We start from the raw sequence: 25,163 nt of genomic DNA, 5'->3' as shown, positions 1-25,163 counted from the left end.
TGAGCTTCTCTCTCCTGCAGAGTCTGCCACTGGAGTTTATCATCTCCGTAACGCTTTCCCGATTACTAAATGATCCTGTAACGAAGCGCGCTGCTCTCCGTTGGATCTTCTCTATCTCTTCTATCAAGCCTATCTGGTACGGATCCCACACTGCTGAGCAGTATTCAAGCAGTGGGCGAACAAGTGTACTGTAACCTATTTCCTTTGTTTTCGGATTGCATTTCCTTAGGATTCTTCCAATGAATCTCAATCTGGCATCTGCTTTACCGACGATCAACTTTATTTGATCATTCCATTTTAAATCACTCCTAATGCGTACTCCCAGATAATTTATGTAATTAACTGCTTCCAGTTGCTGACCTGCTATTTTGTAGCTAAATGATAAGGGATCTGTCTTTCTATGTATTCTCAGCACATTACATTTGTCTACATTGAGATTCAATTGCCATTCAATGCACCATGCGTCAATTCGCTGCAGATCCTCCTGCATTTCAGTACAATTTTCCATTGTTACAACCTCTCGATACACCACAGCATCATCTGCAAAAAGCCTCTGAGAACTTCCGATGTCATCCACAAGGTCATTTATGTATATGGTGAATAGCAACGGTCCTATGACACTCCTCTGCGGCACACCTGAAATCACGCTTACTTCGGAAGACTTCTCTCCATTGAGAATGACATGCTGCGTTCTGTTATCTAGGAACTCTTCAATCCAATCACACAATTGGTCTGATGGTCCATATGCTCTTACTTTGTTCATTAAACGACTGTGGGGAACTGTATCGAACGCCTTGCGGAAGTAAAGAAACACGGCTACCTGGGAACCCGTGTCTATGGCCCTCTGAGTCTCGTGGACGAATAGCGCGATCTAGGTTTCACACGGCCGTCTCTTTCGAAACCCATGCTGATTCCAACAGATTTCTAGTCTCCAGAAAAGTCATTATACTCGAACATAATACGTGTTCCAAAATTCTACAACTGATCGACGTTAGAGATATAGGTCTATAGTTATGCACATCTGTTCGACGTCCCTTCTTGAAAACGGGAATGACCTGTGCCCTTTTCCAATCCTTTGGAATGCTACACTCTTCTAGAGACCTACGGTACACCGCTGCAAGAAGGGGGGCAAGTTCCCTCGCGTACTCTGTGTAAAATCGAACTGGTATCCCATCAGGTCCAGCGGCCTTTCCTCTTTTGAGCAATTTTAATTGTTTCTCTATCCCTCCGTCGTCTGTTTCGATATCTACCATTTTGTAATCTGTGCGACAATCTAGAGAAGGAACTACAATGCAGTCTTACTCTGTGAAACAGCTTTGGAAAAAGACATTTAGTATTTCGTCATCCTCTGTTTCAGTACCATTTTGGTCATGTTTGCTGTGAAGTTCCCTTTGCTTCCGCAGCAGCTTTCTAACTCGGTTGTTGTACCACGGTGGCTCTTTTCCATCTCTTACGATCTTACTTGGCACATGCTCATCTAATGCATATTGTACGATGGTTTTGGACTTTGTCCACAGATCCTCAACACTATCTGTAGTTGAGACAAAACTTTCGTGTTGAGCCGTCAGGTACTCTGTAATCTGCTTTTTGTCACTTTTCCTACACATAAAAATCTTCCTACCGTTTTTAATATTTCTATTTACGGCTGAAATCTTCGATGTAGTAACCGCTTTATGATCGTTGATTCACTGTTCTGCGTTAACTGTTTCATATAATTCGGCTCTGTTTGTCGCCAGAAGGTCTAATATGTTGTCGCCACGAGTCGGTTCTCTGTTTAACTGCTCAAGGTAGTTTTCAGATAAAGCACTTAAAAAAAATTCACTGGATTCTTTGTCCCTGCCACCCGTTATGAACGTTTGAATCTCCCAGTCTATATCAGGCAAATTAAAATCTCCACCCAGAACTATAACATGGTGTGGAAATCTACTCGAAATACTTTCCAGATTATCCTTCAGGTGCTGAGCCACAACAGCTGCTGAGACAGGGGGGCTATAGAAATATCCAATTACCATGTCTGAGCCTGCTTTAACCGTGACCTTCACTCAAATTATTTCACATTTCGGATCTCCGTCAATTTCCTTCGATACTATTGCACTTCTTATCGCAATTAACACGCCTCCCCCTTCACTGTCCAGCCTGTCTCTGCGGTATACATTCCAATCTGAGTTTAGTATTTCGTTACTGTTTACGTCTGGTTTCAGCCAACTTTCTGTCCCTAGATAAAGAACTCAAAAAAATTTCACTGGATTCTTTGTCCCTGCCACCCGTTATGAACGTTTGAGTCTCCCAATCTACACTCCTGGAAATGGAAAAAAGAACACATTGACACCGGTGTGTCAGACCCACCATACTTGCTCCGGACACTGCGAGAGGGCTGTACAAGCAATGATCACACGCACGGCACAGCGGACACACCAGGAACCGCGGTGTTGGCCGTCGAATGGCGCTAGCTGCGCAGCATTTGTGCACCGCCGCCGTCAGTGTCAGCCAGTTTGCCGTGGCATACGGAGCTCCATCGCAGTCTTTAACACTGGTAGCATGCCGCGACAGCGTGGACGTGAACCGTATGTGCAGTTGACGGACTTTGAGCGAGGGCATATAGTGGGCATGCGGGAGGCCGGGTGGACGTACCGCCGAATTGCTCAACACGTGGGGCGTGAGGTCTCCACAGTACATCGATGTTGTCGCCAGTGGTCGGCGGAAGGTGCACGTGCCCGTCGACCTGGGACCGGACCGCAGCGACGCACGGATGCACGCCAAGACCGTAGGATCCTACGCAGTGCCGTAGGGGACTGCACCGCCACTTCCCAGCAAATTAGGGACACTGTTGCTCCTGGGGTATCGGCGAGGACCATTCGCAACCGTCTCCATGAAGCTGGGCTACGGTCCCGCACACCGTTAGGCCGTCTTCCGCTCACGCCCCAACATCGTGCAGCCCGCCTCCAGTGGTGTCGCGACAGGCGTGAATGGAGGGACGAATGGAGACGTGTCGTCTTCAGCGATGAGAGTCGCTTCTGCCTTGGTGCCAATGATGGTCGTATGCGTGTTTGGCGCCGTGCAGGTGAGCGCCACAATCAGGACTGCATACGACCGAGGCACACAGGGCCAACACCCGGCATCATGGTGTGGGGAGCGATCTCCTACACTGGCCGTACACCACTGGTGATCGTCGAGGGGACACTGAATAGTGCACGGTACATCCCAACCGTCATCGAACCCATCGTTCTACCATTCCTAGACCGGCAAGGGAACTTACTGTTCCAACAGGATAATGCACGTCCGCATGTATCCCGTGCCACCCAACGTGCTCTAGAAGGTGTAAGTCAACTACCCTGGCCAGCAAGATCTCTGGATCTGTCCCCCATTGAGCATGTTTGGGACTGGATGAAGCGTCGTCTCACGCGGTCTGCACGTCCAGCACGAACGCTGGTCCAACTGAGGCGCCAGGTGGAAATGGCATGGCAAGCCGTTCCACAGGACTACATCCAGCATCTCTACGATCGTCTCCATGGGAGAATAGCAGCCTGCATTGCTGCGAAAGGTGGATATACACTGTACTAGTGCCGACATTGTGCATGCTCTGTTGCCTGTGTCTATGTGCCTGTGGTTCTGTCAGTGTGATCATGTGATGTATCTGACCCCAGGAATGTGTCAATAAAGTTTCCCCTTCCTGGGACAATGAATTCACGGTGTTCTTATTTCAATTTCCAGGAGTGTATATGGGCATTGTGACCGTTTATTAATGAGAGCAGTTCTGGGACCTTTCTATAGACGCTCCTGCAGTTTACTATTAGCAAATTAATATTCCCTTTTGCATTTTGCCTACTCCTACCTTGCCGCGTCTCAGGAGGCGTCTTGTCGGGCAAGAGGGAGGGAATTCTCTAACCTAAAAAACCCACATGTGCACTCCACACGTACTCCGCTACACTTGTAGCCGCTTCCGGCGTGTAGTGCACACCTGACCTATTCAGGGGGACCCTACATTTCTCCACCCGATAGGGGAGGTCGAGAAATTTGCGCCCCAGATCTCCGCAGACTCGTCTGAGCCTCTGGTTTAAGCCTTCCACTCGGCTCCAAACCAGAGGACCGCGATCGGTTCTGGGAACGATACTACAAATAGTTAGCTCAGATTCCACCCCACGAGCGAGGCTTTCCGCCTTCACCAATTCCGCCAACCGCCTGTACGAACTGAGGATGACCTCTGAACGCAGACGGCAGGAGTCATTGGTGCCGACATGAGCAACAATGTGCAGTCGGGTGCACCCAGTGCTCTCTATCGCCGCCGGCAGGGCCTCCTCCACATCTCGGATGAGACCCCCCGGCAAGTAGACAGAGTGAACACTGGTCTTCTTCCGCAACCTTTCCGCTATTTCCCTAAGGGGCTCCATCACCCGCCTAACGTTGGAGCTCCCAATAACTAACAAACCCCTCCCCCCGTGTGCTATCTCGGACCTTGCTGAAGGAGCGGCCACATGTCCACTCACAGGCAGAGCGGCGATGCCACACGGCCAGCCTCCACATTGACACTCCGCCTCGTGCACCGCGAACGCCGTTGAACCCGCCACTCCCCTTGGGAGAGGGTGGCCCAACCGTGCCCGGTACCCGCGAAGATATCTCGACAGCAGGGACAGTGGGTGAAGCATGTAACACCTGGGGTGTAGCTTGCGACGCACCTGGCTCCCCACTGCCGCTACACTCCGAGGCAGCAGCCTGAAGACGGCTGACCGCGGCCATCAACACGTTCAGCTGTTCGCGAACATCGGCCAACTCCTCCTGCGTCCGTACACGGCAGTCACACATCCTATCCATCCTAAGAAATCAATTTACTGTAGAGAGTTAATCAACTTTTAACTAGACTGCTAATTCACTAAAGGCGGCTGATTGTTGACTGAACTGTGGTTGCTAGACACTTCTTGTAGAAAACATTGAAAATAGCACTACCTATCTCTGGACTGTATTGAAAACAAATACTAGCACTACTGGCACTATGGTTAACTAAAGGGACTCTCTCTGACTGTACAAGTTCCAAAGCTCTTTTCTTTTAGGCTCTCTTACTTGCATGTTCTATTAACATAGTTCACTTAGTTATATGTCTTTGTATTTTAGTCTTTGCTTTCCCCTACAATTTTTCCTCTTTGCTGCTTAGTTTATTGCTAGATTGACTAGTTTTGTATATCACAGTACAAATTCTACCAAACTATGAATAACTCAGATAAATTTTACATGTACGTATTTCACTGTCTTGTCCTCCAGACGTAAAATTCCTGATAATCTTGTCGAAGATATAGACGAACGTTACCACTAGTAGATTTCTTAGATTCAACAAATTTGTTTTCTTCTATTCCAGTCTTGGTACGCCAGCCTAATACAGCCGAATTATGCTTAAAATTTATCTGATTGTCCCATTAATTGCCGATACTTCTCATTACTGTAGTGTTTATTCCGAATATTGTACAATCTACAGACTGTTTTCCAATTAACAGTACTTCTAAGCCTTGATCACTTATAACTAAGAACATTTTTGAACATCAAAACACGTAATGGGGCGGGTAATGGAAACTAAAAGATGTAAATCATTTTAAACTTTCTTTGCCGTACAAAGATATAGCAACGATAGTAAATGACATGGTGGCTGGAATGAAGGTAATATCAAAAGTTGGTTTTAGAACTTGAGGTACATTTACATAATTTGTCAGTCTTTATGAATGCGACGGTTATGATGCTCTTTAGATAAGACAAAACATACATAATCTTTGGATAACCCTTGCAAAATGTGGCAGTTGTATGTTAAATGACTCAAAAACGCTGCTTACTGCCTTTTACTTGTAATACTTCAATCCCGAAATAATCATTGTAACGATAAAGTGTTCCTGTACCAAAGCAGAGTACTACACATATCCGTAATCCATTTTTGCTCCTGCATAATAATTATATTGTCAGCTGAACTCTCATTTCTGCTGTTTGCTGTTTGCGCAGAGAGATTAATAGATTTCCGAAACAGTTATCGAACAGAACGTGTTTCCGAAGCAGGTCCTCATCAAGTCTTTCCAACTGTCGTTTCCCCGCTAACCTGCCACGCAAGTCGAAATAATTCATCAAAGAGCATTTGAAACAGCGTCTTTTACACGATCGTTACCAGGAAGGAAAACAGTTCGCGTCGTCCTAATGACGCTAATTCCGACAAACTACTGTTGACTGTCGCACGTTTCTAAGCCTGATATCGACAGTGTTCACCGAACATCTACAAAAAATTAGGATAGCAAGTTACAGAATACTTGCAGTTGTGTACATTACGTTTGTAGTAAGTGCATTATAATTTTATTTGCCGCGTAGTTTTCAGAAAAATTCCATTGACGGTAGGGTAGACACTAATAAGCCAAAACATTATAAGCACTGCCCACGGCGACGATGGATGCCGCCTGGTGACGTTGCGGACACGTGACACGCTATGAAAAGAATGTAAGCGCAGCAGAGACGGATGGGGATCACCCTAGAGAAGATATGAACAGTTAATGGGGAAATCAGTTGAGATAAACGACTTTGACAAAGGGCAGATTACTGTTACGCAGAGCCTGTAAATGAGTATCTCGAGAACAGCGAAGCTGATCGAATGTTCACGTGCTACCGTCGTCAGCATGTACGGAAAGAGAAGGACAGTGAAGTTACCACCAGACGCTAAATGGTTGGACGTCAACGACTCTTTACAGAACGTGGGGTTCGGAGGCTTCTTTGCTCTGTAAAGCAGGATAGATGTTGATCTGTGGCATCTCTGCCGAAAGAGCAGAATGCTAATGCCCGCACAAGTGTTTCGGAGCTCACCGTTCATCGCACACTGTTGAATACGGAGCTCCTCAGCACACCACGACTACGTGTTCACGTGTTGACCCAACGGCATCGTCAGTTACGACTGCAGTGGGCACAGTACCATGGTGATTCGATCGTCAACAATGGAAACATGTCGGCTATTCGACTGAATCACATTTTTGCTACACTGAGTCGATGGTCGTCTCCACAAACGCCGTCATCGAGGTGAACGGCGGCTCGAAACGTGCAGCGTGCCACGGACGCGGGCCGGTGGAAGCAGTATTATGCTACGGGAGACATTCTCCTGCGCTAGCGTGAGACCTGTGGTAGCAATCGAAGACGCGCTGACAGCTGCGAAGCTCCTGCATCACTTCATGTTTGATGTCTTCCCTGAAGACGATGTCATCTTTCAGCAGTATGATCGTCGTGTCTCGGATCCTGAACAGTGCTACATTGGTTTGAGGAGCATTGTAGTGAACACACGCTGATGTCCCAGAGACCAAAAATCACCTGAGGTCCACTCGAGGAGTAGTCTCAGGTCGCACCTGATGAAGGCCACGAGCTACGTGACCGAAATATCGTGCAAGTACGACGCTGATATCCGGCAGAACACCAGACAACCCAAGATGTCATTAGATCGCCGGGAAAGCCTGAAGAGTTACAAGGCATAAATCCATTTGTAGGAGCAAATCGCTGTAGCCCGGCTACCTTACGACTAAGAATGTCATCAATGCGGCTACGGAAAAATAAATTAATTGAAGGAGTTATGCACGTGTTCACTGATGTATCTTCTGCAAAGAACAGCTCACGGCATCGTTGATAGTAACATGCAGAAATGGCCTTCATTATGTGGAAGTCAGAAAGTTCAAAGTCTTTCTGCATACTAACATCGACAACCCAGTATTTCCTTACGTTACAAATAGTCAACGTTATGGTTCAAATGGCTCTGAGCACTGTGGGACTTAACAGCTGTGGCCATCAGTCCCCTAGAACTTCGAACTACTTAAACCTAACTAAACTAAGGACATCACATACATCCATGCCCGAGGCAGGATTAGAACCTGCGACCGTAGCGGTCACGCGGGGCCAGACTGAATCGCCTGGAACCGCACGGCCACACCGGACGGCAGTCAACGTTATGTGAGTAATGGAACACTGTCAACACCACAGTTCTCAGTGGTTTAACTTCGCATCGAGAGATGAGGCACAAGCTCGGAATGTGAAATTAAATTTCCCGTGTCATTTGACAGCAAATATTCCAGCATTCTCCTATGTGTTTTATGGAGATCACGGATGGCCATGGCTGACAACGATTTGAGCCGCCGCCTACTGACTTACCATAGCGTCACGTAGCATGTACTACCGTTTTCATATTCATCATTGTTATCAAAGTAGTCCAATTTCAGTTTCGTTCGTTCTCTGCTCTTTTACGTTCTATTACTTTCTGTTTCCTTGCGTCCACAGTCCAACATCATTTTAGATATGACAACACCTACCGTCTGGACTGTAATTAAACGTATTTATTCAGAATCGCGATTTCAACTCTTGTACCATGCTGTCGCTGGCAGCCACTATGAAGTGCATCAACGGTTATCGTTCCTTTGAAGATTGCCCTCGTTTCAGCCACATTTATATAATTTATGTGCATAGTCAGACAGGCGTCAAAAGGAATAGCACTTTCTACAATAATTCCTACTGACTCCATGTCGTACTGCATCTTGAATTCAGCACCAGACCACACGCAAAATATTATTTGGTTTTTCATCCCTTTCTTTCCTTACCATCGATGGTTGCCTTTGTTTGCTTCTGCTGTTATTCAGTGTCAAGATTTATCATAATTATATGAAAACTGCTACACTTCTTTTTCAAAAATTCACCATTGCAACTTCATTCTCATCAGTCATCTGTAGCTCATGATGTAAATCACTGTTTCTACTATTACACCCAATTACTCAGCGACATGTAACAAAGTTGGCATCTTCATTCTACCAAACATAACTCGCCCTTCCCCCCATTCATCACACACGTGTACCTACCGTCATTCCTAATGGTGCAGTCACTTGTGCCACGGACGCAAGAACTCCTTCACTGAGGCCAAATTACTCAATCTCCACTCCACCGTGATTAACACAGGCAACTTTGCGAGCCATATTGGCTGATGTCCTTGGAACATCACTTTTTTTCGCATTTGGTGGGAACGCAGAACCAGAATTTACATGTGAACATATTCACAACTGGCCATTAAAATTGCTACACCAAGAAAAAATGTAGATGATAAACGGGTATTCATTGGACAAATATATTATACTAGAACTGACATGTGATTACATTTTCACGTCATTTGGGTGCATGGATCCTGAGAAATCAGTACCCAGAACAACCACATCTGGCCGTAATAACGGACTTGATACGCCTGGGCATTGAGTCAAACAGAGCTTGGATGGCGTGTACAGGTACAGCTGCCCATGCAGCTTCAACACGATACCACAGTTCATCAAGAGTAGTGACTGGCGTATTGTGACGAGCCAGTTGCACGGCCACCATTGATCAGACTTTTTCAATTGGCGAGAGATCTGGGGAATGTTCTGGCCAGGGCAGCAGTCGAACATTTTCTGTATCCAGAAAGGCCCGTACAGAACCTGCAACATGCGGTCTTTGCAGTATCCTGCTGAAAAGTAGGGTTTTGCAGGGATCGAATGAAGGGTAGGGGCCAAGGTCGTAACACATCTGAAATGTAACGTCCACTGTTCAAAGTGCCGTCAATGCGTACAAGAGGTGACCGAGACGTGTAACCAAAGGCACCCCATACCTTCACGCCGGGAGATACGCCAGTATGCCGATGGAGAATGCATGCTTCCAATGTGCGTTCACCACGATATCGCCAAACACGGATGCGACCATCATGATGCTGTAAACAGAACCTGAATTCATCCGAAAAAATGACGTTTTGCCATTCGTGCACCCAGGTTCGTCGTTGAGTACACCATCGCAGGCGCTCCTGTCTGTGATGCAGCGTCCAGGGTAACCGCAGCCATGGTCTCCGAGCTGATAGTCCATGCTGCTGCAAACGTCGGCGAACTGTTCGTGCAGATGGTTGTTGTCTTGCAAACGTCCCCATCTGTTGACTCAGGGATCGAGACGTGGCTGCCCGATCCGTTACAGCCATGCGGATAAGATTCCTGTCATCTCGACTGCTAGTGATACGAGGCCGTTGGGATCCAGCACAGCGTTCCGTATTAACCTCCTGAACCCACCGATTCCATATTCTGCTAACAGTCATTGGATCTCGACCAGCGCGACCAGAAATGTCGCGATACGATAAGCCGAAATCGCGATAGGCTACAATCAGGCCTTTATCAAAGTCGGAAACGTGATGGTGCGCATTTCTCCTCCTTACACGAGGCATCACAACAACGTTTCACCAGGCAACGCCGGTCAACTGCTGTTTGTGTATGAGAAATCGGATGGAAACTTTCCTCGTGTCAGCACGTTGTAGGTGTCGCCACCGGCGCCAGCCTTGTGTGAATGCTCTGAAAATCTTATCATTTGCATATCACAGCATCTTCTTCCTGTCGGTTAACTTTCGCGTCTGTAGCACGCCATCTTCGTGGTCTAGTAAGTTTAATGGCCAGTAGTGTATGTTTCACTTGTTGCATAATAAAAAGTTAGCAAAACTGGAATAACACATTTAACATTTGGTTCCTTCATAACTTCAGCTTCAAACAAATCATGGAGCCTGTCGCGTATAATCTTGATATAATAAGCCTGTTTACTTAGTGATCATGCTCAAAACAATAAAAATCAAAGAAACTACAGATATTTAAGCTGAGTCTTGCTTGACGGGTGAGATCAGGGAGAAATATTACGGACTTCCACTGGAAAGAACAGTATTTAAGCCAGTGTAATCCGTACCAACAACTGGTAATCAGGGGTTTCTTTCAAATTAAAGGTCCCTTGTCACTTTTTTTCCATTCCAGTCACTTCAAAAGATATTCGCTATTTCCTGTTTCACAATGTCGCACCGAGCGATGAGGCTCAGTGGTTAGAACACTGGATTCGGATTCGGGAGGACGACGGTTCTATTCCGCGTCCGGCTGTCCTGATTTAGGTTTTCATGATTTCCCTAAATCGCTCCAGGCAAATGACGGGATGGTTCCTCTGAAAGGGCACGACCGACTTCCTTCCCCATCCTTCAATAGTCCGATAAGACCGATGACCTCGCTGTTTGGTCTCTTCCCCCAAAACAACCCAACCCAACCCGCATTTCCGCCGTTTATAAAGAAGGAGAAATTCTTTTGGATAACAGAAAGCACAGGCCATTACCTATAAGTCATATGGAAACGAGTTCTCCATATTTTGTTCAGGGTAACCGGCTTAAACTGACTAGTTTGATTGCTGTTCCGCTTCTGTTGCAAAGCGATTGATCCATTTCTTATCTACATTAACAGACTCGAAGTCAGCCATCTTCTCTTTGAAAAGTTTTAATCTTAGCTGAGGAAGGCTTTTGAGCGTTTTTTGCCCAGACCAAACGCGGAACCCATTTCGTGCGAAAATATTGGTCCGCAAAATATAATTTCTTTTTTATTGTAATATGGCGTAAACTACTTGCTTTGTCCTGAATATCTAACGGCGCACTTTCGATTCTTTCGTTCCAGGGTTACCATTTTCGGTTGCTTATTGCTTCGATCATCTACAAAGAGGAGTGGCAAAGTGTGAATTCAGTCGACCGTTTTTAATGGTTCAAAATAAAGGAGCAGCTTTCTATCCGCATTTACTAACTTCGTAAGAGTGTCCATTGGGGACAATCGATCCAAAACTCCTCTATGACCTTGCAGCATTAAATTTCATCCAACTCAACTGAATGCTTACTAAACAAGTATGTTAACAAGTAGTCACAAGAAGATTATCCCCAAATTAGTAGATAATTGACTTACTTTGTTATGCAGTGTGCACCAACATAATAAAAACATTTTGAATACAAGACCGTCACTTTCTTATAGCAGGAACTTTTCAGTTAATTCAAATTGGTAAACAGTCTCTGTTGTAATTATGTAATTTTTTTTATTTATTCCAATTACGCGTTTCCCACGGTTAGCGCATCATCAGACTGAAACAACAAGAAAATGAATTAAAGCTCAATCACGTGAACCTGGAGAGCAGCGGATCTAACATCGTTAAAGGTGAGTGAATGTAAAACAACTTGAAAACTTAACTTGGTTAGGCGCTGAAAGTGTGTGATATAGGGCCCCATTGTCTTGTAAAACGACACTGGAAAACATCTTTGTCATAAACTAGAAGTTAACGTAGGCGAACTCTAAAAAAGGTGACATAACAAATAGCAAAAGCATTAAGTATAACGAGTTGGGAGGGGGAGGGAAGGAGGGGAAGAAGAGGAGAAAATAAAATATAAATGTAATAAGAAAGAAAGTGCCATGTAACTAAAACTCATCCTGGTAGAAGGAAGAAGATCCGGTGCAAAGGTGGATACACGTCTACAACCATCAAATTGAATAAAGTGTAGCAGCAGCAGCCTTGCCGACCGTAAACACAGAAATGGTACAACTAGGCTACGGACAGAGACCTGCGTCAGCTGAGGAAAAGTCTGGTGGCGACGCTGAAGGAGAGGGAATATGAATGATGTGAAGGGAAAGGGGAAGCACAGGGGTAGCAGCAGGGAAAAGGAGAGGAGCTTAAATATACGGGGAACCTTGAGTGTTAATGTGAAGGAATAGGGGAAAAGAGGTGGAGGGTTGAAAGATAGGCATCAAAAGAGGAAGTTGTGAGATGTTAGGTTCATGTGAAATACAGGACAATGTTCTAATAAAGGGAAGCGATACCTATCCTGCTGTTAGAGGTAAATTTTTTGGTCTTGAACGAATCGAAAGGAAGGTGCCATAAATGCTGAAAAAACGGGAGGGAGGAGGGGGAGGAATTATTTTTAATGAGGAAATAGGGTAAGAAGAATGGGAGGGGGTGGGCGGTAGTGAAATGATATCATTTTGGAGAGAAGTTAGATAGTAACATAAAAAGGTTGACTTTTTTGTAATCAACTACTCGTTAAGACTGTGTCCTACAAACCGTTTCGCGCAATTGCAACCTTACAATTCTTCCTAAATTGAAAGCCTTTTTAATTTTGGGGCAGTGTGGAGGGTTTGCAGCTTGTCTAGAGGAGGCTGACTGTGCGTGCTTCTCTTGATATGGTCGGCATAATCAGCCTCTTTCTGGATAAGTTTCAAATACTTTATCACGCCACCTAAGGGAAAACAGGTTTCAATTTATAAAGTTTCAGTTTCTTGAAACTGTCTGCAGAAAACAGTCTTAACAAATAGTTGATCAAAACGATCAAAGTTTTTATGTTACTATCCATTATCTTTCCAAAATGAAATCTTTCCACTACTACCAACCTACTCTCCTTCCTCTTATCCTATTTCCTCATTAAAACCGATTCCTACCCCCGACTCCCTCTCACTTTTTTCAACACTTACTGCACTTTTCTTTACATTCTTCTCAGGCCAAAAAATGTACCTCTAAGAGCACGAAAGGTTTCCGTTTCCTTCCTCAGAACATTTCCCTCTATTTTACATGAACTTCACGTCTTACCACTTCCTCTTTCTACCCCTCTCTTTTAACCCTCCATCACTTTTCTCCTAGTCCTTCATATTAACATATAAGGTTCCTTACATATTTAAGCTCCTCTTCTGTTGCCTGCTCCTCCCCCGGCCTCCCTAGTCATTGCGTGTCTTTCATATTCGCGCTGTTCCAGTGCCGTCACCTGACTGGTTCTCAGCTCATGGGGTTCCCTGTCCGTAATCTCGCTGTAACACTTCTGTGTGTACAGTCCGCGAGACCACTACAGTCCCATCTTATAGAGTTTGATGGTTGTAAGAGTGTATCCGCAGTTGCACCTGATGTTAATTCTACCATCATGAACTTTAAGTATATAACACCTTCTTTCTTATTACGTTTATATTTTATTGGCACCCTTTCTTCTCCCCCCCCCCCCCCCCCAACTCGATAAACTCAATGTTTTGCTATATATCCTTTACTGGTTCCCTTACGTTATCTTGCTAAGTTACGTGTTTGAGTTGTATTTTATTTTCTTAATGTTTCAGTCTCATGACCTGCTAACCGCATTAAACGCGTAAGTGGAATCAATAAACAATTACATAATTGCAACACAGACTGTTAACTCATTTGAGTAATTTACCAACTGTTGCTTCAAGCCATAATGGAATGGAATGGAATTTATAGAACTTTTCAGTTGGTCCTCCTACTGTTGTCCGACGTCAGCTCTAGGTTCGGGTAAGTCTGTTGAGATTTATACAGTTGTCACAGAACGAGGTGGCACAGCGCTAAGACAATCCGCAAGGATGGCTGGTCGAATCCTTGTCCGACAATCCAAATGTAGGTTTCCCATGACTTTCCTTTATCGCTTAAGGCGAATGATGCTTCGAAGGAGACTTCGGTTTAGCAACAGTTTCGGACAGCTTTCGCGTTTTAAGAAAGCAGCGATATAAAGGGGTACAAAAATATTAGTGTTTCCTTGTCGACGGCGTGATCGTTGGAGATGGAGCGCAATCTCTGACTGTGGGAGATTCTCTGTCTATTGTTGATGAAAAGTTATTTCTAACACAGAATGTATGTGTAGTTTGTAGACCCTGTAGCTCGTAATACGAGGTGCATTCAAGTTCTAAGGCCTCCGATTATTTTTCTAATTAACTACTGACCCGAAATCGATGAAACTGGCGTTACTTCTCGACGTAATCGCCCTGCAGACGTACACATTTTTCACAACGCTGACGCCATGATTCAATGGCAGCGGCGAAGGCTTCTTTAGGAGTCTGTTTTGACCACTGGAAAATCGCTGAGGAAATAGCAGCACGGCTGGAGAATGTGCGGCCACGTAGGATATCTTTCATTGTTGGAAAAAGCCAAAAGTCACTAGGAGCCAGGTCAGGTGAGTAGGGAGCATGAGGAATCACTTCAAAGTTGTTATCACGAAGAAACTGTTGCGTAACGTAAGCCCGATGTGCGGGTGCGTTGTCTTGGTGAAACAGCACACGCGCAGCCCTTCCCGGACGTTTTTGTTGCAGCGCAGGAAGGAATTTGTTCTTCAAATCATTTTCGTAGAATGCACCTGTTACCGTAGTGCCCTTTGGAACGCAATGGGTAAGGATTACTCCCTCGCTGTCCCAGAACATGGACACCATCATTTTTTCAGCAGTGGCGGTAACCCGAAATTTTTTTGGTGGCGGTGAATCTGTGTGCTTCCATTGAGGTGACTGGCGCTTTGTTTCTGGATTGAAAAATGGCATCCACGTCTCATCCATTGTCACAATCGACGAAAAGAAAGTCCCATTCATGCTGTCGTTGCGCATCAACATTGCTTGGCAACATGCCACGCGGGCAGCCATGTGGTCGTCCGTCAGCATTCGTGGCACCTACCTGGATGACACTTTTCGCATTTTCAGGTCGTCATGCAGGATTGTGTGCACAGAACCCACAGAAATGCCAACTCTGGAGGCGATCTGTTCAACAGTCATTCGGCGATCCCCCAAAACAATTCTCTCCACTTTTTCGATCGTGTCGTCAGACCGACTTGTGCGAGCCCGAGGTTGTTTCGGTTTGTTGTCACACGATGTTCTGCCTTCATTAAACTGTCGCACCCACGAACGCACTTTCGACACATCCATAACTGCATCACCACATGTTTCCTTCAACTGTCGATGAATTTCAATTGGTTTCACACCACGCAAATTCAGAAAACGAATGACTGCACGCCGCTGGCGGTAAAATTCCATCTGCCGTACGGTGCTGCCATCTCTGGGACGTATTGACAATGAACGCGGTCTCATTTTAAAACAATGCGCATGTTTCTATCTCTTTTCAGTCCACAGAAAAAAAATCGGAGGCCTTAGAACTTGAATGCACCTCGTAATTAACATTACACAAATTATCGAAGTGAATGACTTTGGAAAGCATTTGTTTTGGGGCACCTTTCATCCCGTGTATTCGCGTTCTTCTGCCTCATAGATCTGTAGCCACTTATTCATCTGCTGAGTAGAACATCTCAGTAAACAATCCAAGCTATGACGGACCTGAGCCAGCAGGGAAGCTTAGCGGAAGACTCGCTTCACCAGGCTGTGTGGGTCACCCTTTTTTCTGCGCCCCTGACTTCCGCTTGCTGCTGTGATGACGACGGGCCGATTCTACCTCGTAATACAGACCTTCGTCTCCTGATACTAAATTAGGCATATTAAAACAATTTCATTCTAGATTCTAGTGAGACGGCTGCTCGCTCGCACGCTTGCGCTGCAATTACGTGGTTGCACGTTGCGTAGTTTTCAGATTTCTCTCCGTGATACGTATGTGCAGTCGAGATTGACATGGCTAATGCAAGGTCTCAGTTCCTCCCCCAACTTTTCAGAACACATGAGATCAATACTAATTTTAATTCAATCATCAAAGGTTTCAAGTTGCTTAGCTTATCGATTTTCCACTCGGTAATGCTAATATATGAGGACTTTCCTTTATCTATTGTACATGATTGGCAATGTAAAGGCGCATAGTACGTTTAACTGGATTTGTATGTATAAAATGAGATCTTTTACTCAGTTATTGATCAATGTGTTAAGTGTGAACACAATTTGTGATTCTTATGAGTACATTTTCGTTTCTCCTGGTTGTGTTCAAGTTAATCTCCCCATGCACCATATCTCTAAATGTGCTCACGTAAGAGCCACGTTCTCTAACGTATTATAACCAATTATGGCGTTTAAAGTAGTGAGTGAATAATGTGTCTTAAGTGGAGATGAAAGCTGCAGTGCCGGCCGAAGTGGCCGTGCGGTTAAAGGCGCTGCAGTCTGGAACCGCAAGACCGCTACGGTCGCAGGTTCGAATCCTGCCTCGGGCATGGATGTTTGTGATGTCCTTAGCTTAGTTAGGTTTAACTAGTTCTAAGTTCTAGGGGACTAATGACCTCAGCAGTTGAGTCCCATAGTGCTCAGAGCCATTTGAACCGTTTTTTGAAAGCTGCAGTAAATAAAGTTTTCAGCTACACACGTAAATTTATGACAGTCTTGAACTTGCGAGACACGAGCCCGTAGTGACGGAAACATCGAGATGATTACTTTCACCACAATGGCTCAGGTCTTCTAACTTTCACGTGTGTTTTGTAGGATACAGATAGCAGAGAACTTTGCATCACACGAATTGCGTCTATAAGCAGTAGAGTTGCGGTCTACCAAAAGTACAGCTTTGGTCCACTACATAAATGACGTAGTATATGGTAGGATTGCCGGTAGTATTGTTAGCATTGGTAGAGAACAAAACATAAATGAATGTCTAAGAGAGGAACTGGGACCCGACCACTTCTCTTTGTTTTTTTGTTTAGTTGGTTTTTTGTTTTACACTCAAGTAGAGCATCACATCATTCAGTTTCAGTCCATATTGTTGTAATTTTGTACACAGTAGACCGTTCTTCGTCATGGGTCTCCTGTCGTTATTGATAAAAGCGAAACTTGTTTTAATAACAGAAACCTGTCTTACATAAGTTCGACGAAGTATTCAACTTATATTTGATACGAGGGTTGTTCCGAAAGTAATGCCTGCGACAGATGTCGTTGGTGTAGTGCTAATGCTTTGAACCTTCTTCTTTCTTTTGCAGGTGGTTCCGTTGTTCTGCGGTATCTGGCACCAGCATAGGAGTGTTAAAAAATGGAGTCAGATATGGATGCGGTATAAAACAGCAATGTGTGATCGAATTCCTTGCTGCTGAAGAAATTGCACCGATTGAAATCCATCGACTCTCTTGCTAAAAGCTTATGCGGACGATACAATAGAGGCGGGCAATGTAAGGCGATTGGTACGGCATTTTGAAAGTGGTGAAAAGAACGTACATGATAAACCACGGCCCGATCGGCATTCACAGCTGTCATCCCTCGCAATCAAGAGCGTCTTGATCAACTCATCCGTCCTGATCGGCGGATAACGACCAGAGAATTATGTCCAAAGCTGAATTTTGGCTGTAATGCCTTCGCAACAATGTTGGAACATCTAGATTATGGCAAAGTCTGAGCGAGATGGGTCTTGCGGATTCTTACAGTAGAAAGAAACTCTCATCGAGTGGAAATTTGTCGGAGCCTGCGGGACCAATATGAAGCTGAAGGTGACACTTTTCTGAATAGCACGCTCACCGGAGATGAGACGTGGTGTCACCATCACGAGCCGGAATCCAAAAGACAGTCCATAGACGAGCGACATGCGAATTACCCGTCAAAGAAGAAACTCAAGACGCACCCATCTGCAGACAAAGTGGTGTGCACAGTCTTCTGGGATAGCCAGGGTGCGGTTCTCTTGGGTGTCCTGGAGCCTGGAGAAACTGTCAATTCAGCAAGCTACAACACGACACTGACTGAGCTGAAAGCCCGAACTTCCAGGATAAGGCCAGAGAAGAAGACCATCTTTCACTTGCAACATGTTAATGCCAGTTCTGCGACCACGGTACACGTAAAATTCGGCTGGATTGTCTTACCACATCCATCTAGTGGAGTCCCGATTTAGCGCCGTCAGACTTCCGTCTCTTTGGGCCTTTGAAACAGGCGCTTTTGTCAAAGCTGTAAGGAAGTGGTTAGTATCAGCTAGTTCCGATTTTTACAAGCGTGGCATGCAGGCTCTCGTTCATCGTTGGCAAAAGTGCATAACGAATGGTGGTGACTATGTGGGAAAACGATAGTCTGTAGCTGAAATATTGCTGTATTGCTGTGCTCTTGTGATTTATGTATTTCCTGCAGTTTCAATGAATCAGAATAGGAGGCATTAAGTTTGGAACGTCCCTCGTATATTCTTGCTTTGTGTGTGTGTTTTTCTTAACCGCCGGCCGGTGTGTCCGAGCGGAACTAGGCGCTACAGCCTGGAACCGCGTCACCGTTACGGACGCAGGTTCGAATCCTGCCTCGGGCATGGATGTTTGTGATGTCCCAAGGTTAGTTAGGTTTAAGTAGTTCTAAGTTCTAGGGGACTGATGAGCCCACATGTTAAGTCCCATAGTGCTAAGAGCCATTTGAACCATTATTTCTTAATCTTTTTATGGAGGAAATTGCGTTTTCTAGCGCTATTTGATATACACTCCTGGAAATTGAAATAAGAACACCGTGAATTCATTGTCCCAGGAAGGGGAAACTTTATTGACACATTCCTGGGGTCAGATACATCACATGATCACACTGACAGAACCACAGGCACATAGACACAGGCAACAGAGCATGCACAATGTCGGCACTAGTACAGTGTATATCCACCTTTCGCAGCAATGCAGGCTGCTATTCTCCCATGGAGACGATCGTAGAGATGCTGGATGTAGTCCTGTGGAACGGCTTGCCATGCCATTTCCACCTGGCGCCTCAGTTGGACCAGCGTTCGTGCTGGACGTGCAGACCGCGTGAGACGACGCTTCATCCAGTCCCAAACATGCTCAATGGGGGACAGATCCGGAGATCTTGCTGGCCAGAGTAGTTGACTTACACCTTGTAGAGCACGTTGGGTGGCACGGGATACATCCGGACGTGCATTGTTCTGTTGGAAGAGCAAGTTCCGTTGCCGGTCTAGGAATGGTAGAACGATGGGTTCGATGACGGTTTGGATGTACCGTGCACTATTCAGTGTCCCCTCGACGATCACCAGTGGTGTACGGCCAGTGTAGGAGATCGCTCCCCACACCATGATGCCGGGTGTTGGCCCTGTGTGCCTCGGTCGTAAGCAGTCCTGATTGTGGCGCTCACCTGCACGGGGCCAAACACGCATACGACCATCATTGGCACCAAGGCAGAAGCGACTCTCATCGCTGAAGACGACACGTCTCCATTCGTCCCTCCATTCACGCCTGTCGCGACACCACTGGAAGCGGGCTGCACGATGTTGGGGCGTGAGCGGAAGACGGCCTAACGGTGTGCGGGACCGTAGCCCAGCTTCATGGAGACGGTTGCGAATGGTCCTCGCCGATACCCCAGGAGCAACAGTGTCCCTAATTTGCTGGGAAGTGGCGGTGCGGTCCCCTACGGCACTGCGTAGGATCCTACGGTCTTGGCGTGCATCCGTGCGTCGCTGCGGTCCGGTCCCAGGTCGACGGGCACGTGCACCTTCCGCCGACCACTGGCGACAACATCGATGTACTGTGGAGACCTCACGCCCCACGTGTTGAGCAATTCGGCGGTACGTCCACCCGGCCTCCCACATGCCCACTATACGCCCTCGCTCAAAGTCCGTCAACTGCACATACGGTTCACGTCCACGCTGTCGTGGTATGCTACCAGTGTTAAAGACTGCGATGGAGCTCCGTATGCCACGGCAAACTGGCTGACACTGACGGCGGCGGTGCACAAATGCTGCGCAGCTAGCGCCATTCGACGGCCAACACCGCGGTTCCTGGTGTGCCCGCTGTGCCGTGCGTGTGATCATTGCTTGTACAGCCCTCTCGCAGTGTCCGGAGCAAGTATGGTGGGTCTGACACACCAGTGTCAATGTGTTCTTTTTTCCATTTCCAGGAGTGTATATTGTCTCTTTTAATTTTACTACGACACCCCTCTGTTTCACGTTAGAAATCAACAATTTTCGTATAAAACCTGAATTAGACGATCACAGTTTTAATGTGAAGAGCCAACACCGTGTTACTAGTGGAGGCTGAAATGCACGCGTCTTAGCTCACGCAGGCTGGGGTGAGAAGGGAAGGACTATACTGACGTGAGGTCTGGAACATGACAAGGCATGAGAATTCAGAAAGTGGATGTAATTAGTTTGATACTTAACTTTAATCCATTAATGATGAACGTCGCTCTTGATGGTACGTGATTCACAGTATTATTTCTTCAGAATACATTCTTGAAGAATATGGCGCCTTGCTAGGTCGTAGCAAATGACTTAGCTGAAGGCTATGCTAAACTGTCGTCTCTGCAAATGAGAGCGTATGTAGTCAGTGAACCATAGCCAGCAAAGCCGGCTGTACAACTGGGGAGAGTGCTGGGAAACTCTCTAGACTAGACCTGCCGTATGGCGGCGCTCTGTCTGCAATCACGGATAGTGGCGACACGCGGGTCCGACGTATACTAACGGACCGTGTCCGTTTTAAAGGCTATCACCTAGCAAGTCTGGTCTCTGTCGGTGACACCACATTCCTCCCCCGCAAATCGGCGGACGGTTGTGGTATAAGGCCTCCGCCCGCCGTGGGGAGGACCCCCAGTTGACGTATGCGACGAGGTGGGGAGCTTAACAACAGGCGAGGCTGTGCCACCCGCTCCCTGCCATTCGGTCCGCGGGGAGCTAGGGAACTCCTGAAAACCTACTCCAGGGTGCACGCCAACATGCGGTGTATGCGCCCATAGAGAGACAGGAGGGGCCGAAGGGTCGCCCTCCATCGGGCCGGGACACCTGACGGTCACCCGGCGCGGGCAAGAGTTCCATGTCGGAGGACAACTGGTCACGGGGAGCGATCGACGGCGCGTTACCCAGGGGGGCGCCCGGCGGCTGCAGCGACGCGTCCACTGCGGGCGTCGCTGGCGGGAGAACAGGCGGCGGCGGCGGCGCGTCGCCATGGGGCAAAATGGAAGGCAGCGTCGGTAACACCTGCGGATGAGGCGAGCCAGTAGATGGCCCCAGGGCGCTGACCGGACGGCACCGTCGCTGAAAGCAGACGGGGAGCGGCAGATTCCGTGCGACGACAGAGGCACAACTGATTGAGATGCCGGTGCACCTCACCAAAGGCCTCCAAAACCAGATACATAGCGCGTCCGAGGCAGCGAAGAATGCACCCTTCGAGCCAACGTCGTGGACCTCGATAGTGGCGGTAGTAGACAACGTCGCCTGGGGCAAAAGCAGGTGTCTGCGCTGCTTCCTGATGCGGTGGATGTAGCAAAGACAGCAAGGTGCGATGAGGACGACCGTGGAGCAACTCAGCCGGCGAGCGACCATCTCGGGGCTGAGAGCGATACGATGACAGAGCAACAACGCGTCCTCCCAAGAATGCGACTCTTTCAACTTCAACATCTGTGACTTGAAAGTCCTGACCAATTGTTCAGCGGCACCGTTTGACTGTGGCGAAAATGGCGCGGACGTCAGATGTTGAATACCATTGGCCTTGCAGAATGACTGAAATTCTGCGGACATGAATTGTGGGCCATTGTCGGAAACAATTGTCTGTGGAAGACTTTCAATGCAAAAGATAGCAGATAACGCTTGGATGGTGGCAGATGATATCGTGGAAGACATCCGGACAACAAAAGGAAAATTACTGAATGAATCCATCACAACCAACCATCGAGCATTCCAGAACGTATAAGCGTTGCCAAGGGAAAGTGGCTTTTGGCCATGCAAAGAATTTCCGCGGTGGTGCTGATTGTTGTTCGGCACACACCATGCAAGAAGAGCACATATTCGTAATCGCGGCATCGATTCCGAACCGAGTACAGTGCTGACGAGCAAGTTGTTTCGTTCTCACTATACCCCAATGTCCCTGGTGGAGAAGCTTTAAGTCAGAGGACTGTAACGAACGTGGGACGACGACCCTCGACTGATCATCATCAGAACGCAAGAGCAAAACACCACGTCGAACAAAAAGTCCTCGCTAGCAAAAAATCGGCGAACCAACTCGGCCCCGATCCGTGACTTTGACAAGGGCCATTCCGTAGTAACAAAGGGCAGAATGGTAGATTAGATTAACACAAGTTCCATGGATCATGAATACGATATTTTATAATGATGTGGAACGAGTCAAATTTTCCAATACATGACATAATTAAGTTAATTTAACAACATACTTAAGTTAATATAACAACTTTTTCATTTTTTGTGTTTTTTATTTTTATTTTTTTATTTTTTTATGTTTTTATTTTTATTTTTTATTTTTTTATTTATTTTTTTTATGATTTTTTGTTTTTTTTTAAAAAAAATTTATATCTAAAAATTCCTCGATGGAGTAGAAGGAGTTGTCATTCAGAAATTCTTTTAATTTCTTCGTAAATACTTATTGGTTATCTGTCAGACTTTTGATACTATTTGGTAAGTGACCAAAGACTTTAGTGCCAGTATAATTCACCCCTTTCTGTGCAAAAGTTAGATTTAATCTTGAATAGTGAAGATCATCCTTTCTCCTAGTATTGTAGTTATGCACACTGCTATTGCTTTTGAATTGGGTTTGGTTGTTAATAACAAATTTCATAAGAGAGTATATATACTGAGAAGCTACTGTGAATATCCCTAGTTCCTTAAATAAATGTTTGCAGGATGATCTTGGTTGGACTCCAGCTATTATTCTGATTACACGCTTTTGTGCAATAAATACTTTATTCCTCAGTGATGAATTACCCCAAAATATGATGCCGTATGAAAGCAACGAGTGAAAATAGGCGTAGTAAGCTAATTTACTAAGATGTTTATTACCAAAATTTGCAATGACCCTTATTGCATAAGTAGCTGAACTCAAATGTTTCAGCAGATCATCAATGTGTTTCTTCCAATTAAATCTCTCATCAATGGACACACCTAAAAATTTCGAAGATTCTACCTTAGCTATACGCTTCTGATTAAGGTCTATATTTATTAATGGCGTCATACCATTCACTGTACGGAACTGTATGTACTGTGCCTTATCAAAATTCAGTGAGAGTTCGTTTACAAGGAACCACTTAGTAATTTTCTGAAAGACAGTATTGACAATTTCATCAGTTAATTCTTGTTTATCAAGTGTGATTACTATACTTGTATCATCAGCAAAGAGAACTAACTTTGCCTCTTCATGAATATAGAATGGCAAGTCATTAATATATATTAAAAACAACAAAGGACCCAAGACTGACCCTTGTGGAACCCCATTCTTGATAGTTCCCCAGTTTGAGGAATGTGCTGATCTTTGCATATTATGAGAACTACTTATTTCAACTTTCTGCACTCTTCCAGTTAGGTACGAATTAAACCAATTGTGCACTGTCCCACTCATGCCGCAATACTTGAGCAGTAGCAAGGACAGGGTCAGCAGTTGTGGCTGTAGCTATACGACGAAAATCAATCGGAAACGATTCGACCACGTCATCGGTTTCCGAATCAATGAACATGCAAGCAAGTTCGGAGGAATCGAATGCCCTATCCTCAGCAACAGGCAAACGGGACAACGCATCGGCGTTTCCGTGCTTAGCAGTGGACCGATTCAAGATATCGTAGTGGTACTGAGAGAGGAAAAGAAACCAGCGAATGAATTTCTGCGCTGTACGTGGAGGTACAGGCTTGTTCGGATGAAAAAGCGATGTCAAAAGTTTGTGGTGTGATTATTGTAAAGTGACGACCATACAAGAAGTCATGAAACTTTGTAACACCAAATACGAGAGCCAATGTTTCCTTCTCGATCTGTGAATAATTTCTTTGCGCAGACGTGAGCAATTTGGTCGCAAAGGCAAAAGGGCGATCGTGCGAGCCATCTTTGTGCGCAAGCACACCACCGATCCCGAAATCCGATGCATCTACCATCAACAAAAGGGGCTTCCGGGGATCGAATGGCGTAAGGCAAATATTGGAAAGCAATGTCGATTTCAGCCGGCAAAAGGCGCGTTCGCATTCCGTCGTCCTGACGAATGGAACACCTTTATGGTGTAAACGATGAAGCGGAGCAGAAATGGAAGAGGCATGCGGCACATATCTGTGATAATAGTTGATTTTTCCCAGCACTCTCTGTACCTGCTTCAAATTCTGCGGCGAAGGCAAGTCTTGTATGGCACGGAGGTGCGTGGGACTGGGATGTATGCCTTGGGCATTGAGTACATGTCCCAGGTATGGCAAGCCACTAGCAAATAACACACATTTGTCCTTCTGTAAGCGAAGACCATTATGTCGCAAGACCTGAAATAATGTTCTGAGATTGGCTAAATGTTCTTCTTCCGTCTTTCCGGAGATCACAATATCGTCCAGATAGTTTGCTGCAGTAGGGACTGATGCACAAAGAGTTTATAGATATTGCTGAAACAATGCAGGGGCGGAGGCACACCCGAATGGCAGTCGTTTAAATTGATACAAACCAAGATGCGTGTTAACTACCAAAACGCGCTGGGATTCTTCGTCCACCGGTATTAGCAAGTACGTATCTGCTAGGTCCAACTTCGAAAAATTTTTGCCAGGGCACAGTTTGTCAAAAAGATCTTTTGGGCGGGGTAAAGGAAAGGTTGTAATCACTAGCTGTGGATTCACTGTTGCCTTGAAGTCCACACAAAGTCTCAATTTTTCCTAAGGTTTTGGCAAAATTACTAAGGGTGATGCCCAGAGAGAAGCTTGCACACGTTCAATTACACCTTGTGATCCCAAATCGTGTTATGTTTTTGCAACCT

This window comes from Schistocerca serialis, chromosome 7 (genome assembly GCF_023864345.2).
Source record: "Schistocerca serialis cubense isolate TAMUIC-IGC-003099 chromosome 7, iqSchSeri2.2, whole genome shotgun sequence".
NCBI lineage: Eukaryota > Metazoa > Arthropoda > Insecta > Orthoptera > Acrididae > Schistocerca > Schistocerca serialis.
Note: the sequence above shows the minus strand (reverse complement) of the source record.